The sequence below is a fragment of the Choloepus didactylus genome, chromosome 6, assembly GCF_015220235.1.
Source record: "Choloepus didactylus isolate mChoDid1 chromosome 6, mChoDid1.pri, whole genome shotgun sequence".
NCBI classification, from domain to species: domain Eukaryota; kingdom Metazoa; phylum Chordata; class Mammalia; order Pilosa; family Megalonychidae; genus Choloepus; species Choloepus didactylus.
In genome coordinates, this window is record NC_051312.1 from 28167609 (window position 1) to 28175319 (window position 7711).

Sequence of the window (7711 nt, forward strand, 5' to 3'; positions counted from 1 at the left end):
AATGAGGAGTGGATGTTGAGGAAAGTACAGTAAAATGATACAGGTAAGAGATTTGTAAAAAAACACCTAAACGCTATAGGGTTTTGTGGTATTTTATTATGATCTAAAACCCATTTATTTCTTTAAGTCTGTAGTATATTCTTGTGGAATCAGTAGAATGTAGTGAGTGTGTTCTCTGAAATCAGCTTATCTGTGTTTATATCCCAGACCCACACTTGCTACCTTTGTAACTCTTGGGAAGTTCTCAACCCCTGACTCTCAGTCTTCTCATCTATAAATGGGGGATAATAATGATAACTGACCCTAGCAATAAAATGGAGCATTATTAGAACATCACTTAGCCATCATTCAATGAATGTCACCTATTAAATATATTTAGGTACATTCTTTGGGTGGTTTAGGAGACAACAGAGGCAGATAAATGAGCTATTTATCTAGCTGACCAGGCTGCTAAACAAGTAGCAAAAATACAAGATCCAAATAATAATATCCTGGCCCTGGTACCTAACATGGACATAAACTCATTTAAATCCCAATATTTATCAATGGATTTAGAATTGGCTATGAATGGGGATTTGGATAATCCCTGACAACCCTGATGAAGAGCCCTATGGAACCAAAAAGTAAGTGTGGATTTATAATTAACAAGGGTTTTTACTGGTACCTGAGTGTTTAATGGAAAAGATCATCACACATTTACATCAAGGAAAGCATTATGGAAGGGACACCATGTACCAGTGGCTACGGGAGTTATAGTTGACCTCAACATGCGGAAAATAATTCAGAAACTATTTCAGAAGTGCTTAAACTGTGCTAAAAACTACCCCAAAGCAGGACCCCCTCCTGTTAAAGGAGTTCAAACAAGAGGTAACAAGAGGAACAGAACCAGGAGAGAACAGGCAAATAGATTATATTGTCCTGCCCAAAGCCAAAGGAAATTATAAATACCTGATAGAGTTTGTTGATACATTCTTGGGATGAGTAGAAGCCTTTCCTTGCAGAACAGAAAAAAGCCTCAGCTGTAACTAGGGCCCTGCTAAAGGAAATCATCCCCCAGTTTGGAATGCCATACTCTAGAAAATGTGACATGGTTGGAGCTTTCATTGCCTTGGTAACCCAGGAAGTATCTAAGGCTACAGGAGTACACTGGAAGCTGCACACTTCACAGTGGTCACAATCCCCAGGGAAAACAGAAAAATGAACCATACTCTCAGAAAGATTCTAGCAAAAATCTGCCAAGAAACTAATTTGGCATGGGACAGAGCATTATCAATCACACTGTTTAGAAAAGAGTAGCCCCTAGTAGAAAGCTCCAATTGAGTCCTCATGAAATGTTATATGGGAGACTTTTACTTAGGGCCAAATTTCACTGTAATCTAGAAAACAGTCATATTGCAGAAGAACTAGATAATGTAAAACTATCAACAGAGATAAGGTAAAGGCAGAGTCCAGTTTTGAGATACTTCCACTTGATTTTTAATGACTTGCATGGGACCTTTGATTCAGTTAATGCTTAGGCCTGACTTGCAATTTAGTCTTCTCATTTTATGAAAACCTGTATTTTTTATTCTTGATCAATTCTTGATTGACTTTCTACCTAAAACCCTAGGGTTTCTTCTTATTTTAAATCTGCCACCTTGCTAAATATCATTTCCCTGTCACTGACAACTGTTCATGTTCTTTTAGAACGTCTCAGGAAACAGCAAATGAGCAACTCCTGGAATTTATTGCTATCTTAATCTCAAAACAAATAAGTCTATGAATATCAGGAAGTATGTCTGTATTAAAACTTAGCTATTTTGAAGCCTGTTACCTATACAATGGAGTGAAAAATAAATGCATCATATATCACACATTGAGGCAGGATATGGCAAGGGAGGTGATGCAATTCACCATACAGTTTCTCTGGCTTCCACTTCAATTGCTATGAGTCCATTCCCATGCTTTCCTTCTCAATATTGTCCTTCTGTCCTCCTTGAAGTGCTGGTCGTTCTCCTACTGCTCATATTATTATTTCATTTTCTGAATTCATATTTCACTCAACATTAGTGCTGTTAATAATATGCACTAATTGCTAATAATATGCACTAAATAATAATATGCACTAAATCTTCCTAATGTTCATAGAAGAAAATCTTGTAAAATTAAAGGTACAATTGTTACCAGTGACTTAACCAGTGTACACACAGTAATGGAAGGCAATATACTCAGAGCAAAGGTTTGAAGGCAAGTAGGATAATTTGTATTTTGAAACAGTCAAATCATGATCACTAAAATTATTCCTAAGGTGTCCAAGTTCACATGATTAACTGAAACACTGAGTGAATTAAAAATTCTAAAACTACCTTCCTTTTATTCTAGGGATTTGACTATTCCTTGCATATTGTCTGGAATTACCCTTCCACATGGCCAATTCCTAGGTGAATTTCATTTAGATCAATTTATCAAACCCAATGCAAAACTAGGATAGAATCCAGATTTCAATGAGTATGTGTACCACAATTAACCCAAATGCATGTGATTAGGCATCTTTGTCATTACACACCCTCCTAGGACACAGTGACTGAATTCTCTGGCTATGCAAAAAGTTTTATGATGAAAATAAATTTGAAGGGCCTTGGCTTTGAAGACCTTTTCCATTCGATATTCTTTTTTAGGAGAAAAAAAAGCATCCTTGACACTTATTTTTGATGATGGTCTTCATCTCTTTAAATGTGCTTCTATCAGTTTCTTTAAGAGCATTGGAATGTTTTTTTTAATGTTTATTTTCAAGTATGATTTGGGCTGATTTTTCAAAAAAGTATAAACATAAAACTTACTCTGTATGGGGTCTGTAAACTCCCATTAGAATAATTCAGGGAAAATAAAAAAGGCACAGCAGAACATATTTTAAACATATTTTAATTTTCCCCAATTCCTTATCATTTTCATGGTCTTTCCTTCTTTTATTCTTTCATGTCTGTATCCACAGTTAAAGCTGACTTCTCATGTGCTCTGTGAGCAGAATAAAAACAAATTTGCCTTGTGCACTTACTGTGGCCCATGTAACAAGTACTTTCATTTAATACTCACAGCAACCCAATTAGAAAGGAAAATAGCTAATTCCAGGGAAGGGGAAAGATTAAGATCAGTAAAAGCAAGAGTGGGCTTTGGAGATAAAGGTGGTATTCTACTTCCTGATTAATGTGGAGGTTACAGAGTTTTCACTTTTCTGTATATATTATATTTCTTAATTTAAAGGGGTGAAAAATAATGATAGAGAATTCTGAAACTATAATACAAAGCACTGAAGCTACCCAGAATGTGAGATTTGATTTGCATCTAAAGACTGAAATTGAAAGCAATTCTAGGTATTTTATTTTTTTCCAATCTATACACTAAACTTATAGAAAATGTTTTTAGACATTTATCTTTATTTTCAAATTTACTTTCCTTCTAAATTCTTCCTCCAGTCTAGATTGTGTTTTCACATTTGCTCCTCCTCTGAAAGAAGAATTTCTTCCTTGGATTCCCTCTCAGCTTTCCTTCTATGCCCTTGCAGATATTCCTGAGCTCTGGTTTGTGGCCCCTGACTGGATCTTTCTAGCCTTAATTCTTCATGCAGGAACAACACTTGCTCCTATAGATTCCCCACTCCCCACGGTGAAACTTTCCCCATGTGTCTTTTGGTTCTGGCTCCTAAAAACTATCAATTTATAAAATGCATATTAAAATATGCTATCCTTCTAAGGAGCTATAAATTTTTTGCTGCATATAATTTTTACACACATTAATAAAACAAAATTGGATATATATGCATTTTTTCAAACTAGTTTTTAAACACAGTGTCACTAAATCATGAAAAAGACAGAAAAACAGAAGATAAAAATACAATTGTACTCCCTGGTCAGTGATAAAATCATATTTTATAATATTTTAATCTGACTTTACATATTTGAACAATGTATGTGTTTTGTAACTTCATGCTATATTTTATACCTCCATTTTCCCAGTTTTATACTTTACTTTGTGCATTAAATTATTAATTTCCATTATTATTAATGGAAATTATATTGCCACCCCAAAGTTCATTTTTTTTGGTGATTTGATATAAAAACTTAATGAAAATGTTACGTTAATATTAAATTGGCATCAGTGAAAAATCAAATTAAATAATAAAGAATCCCACTTTCTTGTTCCTACCATCAGTTAAAAGAGGATCTCTTCAGCTGAGATGGTTTCATTAAGGAAGTCTCTAAATAGGTGCAGTAAAATTTGAGGAGTCAATGTAAATATAAGTAAGTTATGAGTCAAAAATTTGGAGTGGGTTACTTAATGTAGAACAGGAGAACCACAAAGCAAAGATGCTGAAAGGAGAAGAACATGCTCTGTGTAAAGGCTGCCGTGATGTTTCAGTTAAAAAGCTTAGTTGGGTGTATTCATGAAACATTTATTGGGTAGGTTGTCTATGGATAAAATATTCTGATGATAATTTAGTGTGCTTTTCATAGTAGAAGTGTTGTGTTATATAGCCAAACCTCAATTTTAGAAGTTTGGGAGGATCTCTTATGATTCATGGTAACCTAAATAACAAGGTATCTTAAGTGTGGAATCTTTCTTCAAGAAGATGTTCAAAAAGAAATTCCCATCAGCACAGAGCTGAAATATGGAAATCATTGTATTGTTTCTGGTATAATTTTTTAATGAACTAATTAATAATGATCCCATCTATCTTAAACACAAGTCAATTTTTGTTCACATGCAATCTCAATTTTTATCTCATATTTAAGTGATAGTCATAACTTTTCTTCTTAGTTTATGTAAACAATTGAAAAAATAAAAGACTCAGAACTGTTTTGATTTGTCCAGAGTCATGCAGTAAACAAATTGTAGAATGGAATTCAAATCAAGGTTTATTGATTCTTGCTTTTGATGCTCATACTTTTGGCCCAGCATGGCCTTTGATCATGCAAACAAAATACATCAATAATTTATATTCTGAATCCCCACTAATTTTTTTTTAATCAATGGTTAGTACATATTATGAAGCAAAACAAATTATGAAGTGTGTTTTTCTTTCCTGCATATTTGAAATTCAACTAGGAATAATGTTTACATTCAAAATATCTTCCTCTTCAAACCTGTAGAATTGCTGCATTGTCTACTAATACTTGATACATTAGAGAAGTGGTCTAACCCAGTACAATACCCATTTATTTATTAGTAATGTACTCATATAGTAATTTATGTAATCCCTCTTTTAATATAAATCTGTTTTGATCCCACATCATTTTCTCTCCTTTTCATTCTCCTTCATTTACTGCTGCTGTTACAATTATTTTTCAGATATTTATTTTTTCCAATACCTCCCATGTTAACATTACACAGTTACCTATCTTCTTATGGTTTTCTATTCTTTTTTCATAGAGAGCCTATTTAGATGCATTCTATTTATTTATTTATTTATTCATTCATTCATTCATTTATGTTTACATTTTCTTCTGGTTCTCCTAGGAAAAGTCTCCCAGAAATTTATCCTTCACAATATAAACACATGTGGCGTGATTTTTTAAAATATTTTAATACCACATATATAAATTTGTTTCTTTTCTCTCTAAAAGAAAGAATATATACAAAAATAAACATGCTAAATGAAAAATTCTTTTTTTTTAACATCATTTCTCTTGGTCATATTCTTTGCCAACTTAAAGTTGATTGAATTAATTTATCATATCAATATATCAGGATAAGTTGAAAGTAGCAGTCTTTTCAACAAGTGCAGTCTTAAAGCCATTTACCTAATGGAGTTGCACTAGAAGGGTATATAATTTATTAATTTTTTCATCCTGCCTTTCCACATTGTGTATACATGTAATGTGATTAACACTATAGCAGAAATATCAACTCCAACAGGTCCTTCATATACTTATTTCTTCCTTCCTATAACACTTTGCATTGGGAAAGGGGATAGAGTGTGGGGCTCTGGAGTTCTCAGAGGACAAGTATGGCCATTCCTTTTTTTCTTCATACTTTATACCATATTCTACTATTCAGGTGTCTTCATTACATGTTTATTTCAGAGCACATTCATATAAAATTTAATTGAATATCCTTTCAGCAAATAAACCTAAATTTTATAGATATATTCCTAAAACTGTGTTTTATGTCCTCCATTTCTATAGAAGGTCAATAAGTTGTCTGGCTGCCATGTAAAATAGATGCATGCAAATTATGATTAACATTTACCTTCAGCCTTGGAAGTGACTGCTCAATATGAGACAACCCTTTCTTTAGGCAAGAACATTTTTAATACAGATATGCCCCATGCAAGCTCAGTTCCACTAGTTACTGGAGTCATAATTCTCCACCTCAGCCTTTCTGACATTTATAAAATGAAGGAGATGACTACAGTGATCTAACAGCTAATAGAGCTCTCTAATTATAAGCCCACATTTACTCCTGCATAAAGCTGTTCAGCATAGTAAGCAGGATAAACTAATTACATTTTTTTATTCTGCTAGTAACTTTTGACACCAAACCTTTTTCATGGCCTTTTTCATCTCTGTATTTCTCAGGGTATAGATCAAGGGATTGAACATAGGGGAAATGATGGTGTAAAAAAGAGCAAATATTTTATCTTCAGGGTAAGTAGTAGGTGGTCTGAGGTAGGCAAAGATGGAAGGCCCAAAAAATAAAACTACTACGGTGATGTGAGACCCACAGGTAGATAGAGCTTTGTGTCTTCCCTCAGCTGAATGATTTCTTAAGGTGAATAATATAATGACATAAGACCCAAATAAGAGGACAAAGGTTATTAAAGCAACTGTTCCTGAATTGGCAACCACAAGGACACCAGTGAAATAGGTATCAGTACAGGCAACTTTCAGTAAAGGGAAAATATCACAATAGTAGTTATCAATTTCATTGGGGCCACAAAAGGGCAGCCATATTATCATAGAAAACTGTGAGAAAGAGTGGACAGCCCCACCAGCCCAAGCAGCTGAGACTAGAAGATGGCATCTTGTCTTATTCATGATAGTCATGTAGTGGAGAGGTTTGCAGATGGCAATGTAACGATCAAAGGCCATGACTGTAAGGATGCAGACTTCAATCATTCCAAAGAAGTGCATGGAAAAGACCTGTAACATACAATCACTGTAGGAGATGGTTTTTGTCCCCACTAACAAGTCACTTATCAGTTTGGGTGTAACACTGGAGGTATAGCAGATGTCCATGGAGGATAAATGGATGAGGAAATAGTACATGGGTAGTTGAAAAAGAGGGCTGCATCTAATGGAGATAAGGATCAGAAGGTTTCCCACCAAGAGGGCAACATAACAAAATAAAAAGAGCACAAATCAAAGTATTTGCATCTTCTTGTCATAAGACAGCCCCAAAAGAATAAATTCTGAAATGTTCCTCTGAATTTCCATATATAACATTTATTCTATGTAATGTAAAAATAGTTGAGACCCTGGGGAAAAAAAAAGAAAACATGCTTTTGGATGAAAATACTTAAAATATAATCTTAATCATATAAAAATGCTCAACAAATCACACAAATTCATTCATGAATTATTATTATTGAATATATTTGCTCTTGGAAACTTAGCTGAGTTCTCTAATAGTTTTTATTATTTCAAATACTCTCTTTCTTACTGAAGCTACTAAAGATACATATTATTCAGTTTTGAAAATATAATGACTATTATTGCTACTTCCAAAACAGAAA

At 33.7% G+C, this 7711-nt stretch overlaps 1 pseudogene; it reads right to left on the minus strand.

Moving 5' to 3' along the window:
* Positions 1-6488: 6488 nt before the first annotated feature.
* On the minus strand, positions 6489-7412 carry LOC119536830 (annotated as a pseudogene).
* Between the last annotated feature and the right edge of the window lie 299 nt (positions 7413-7711).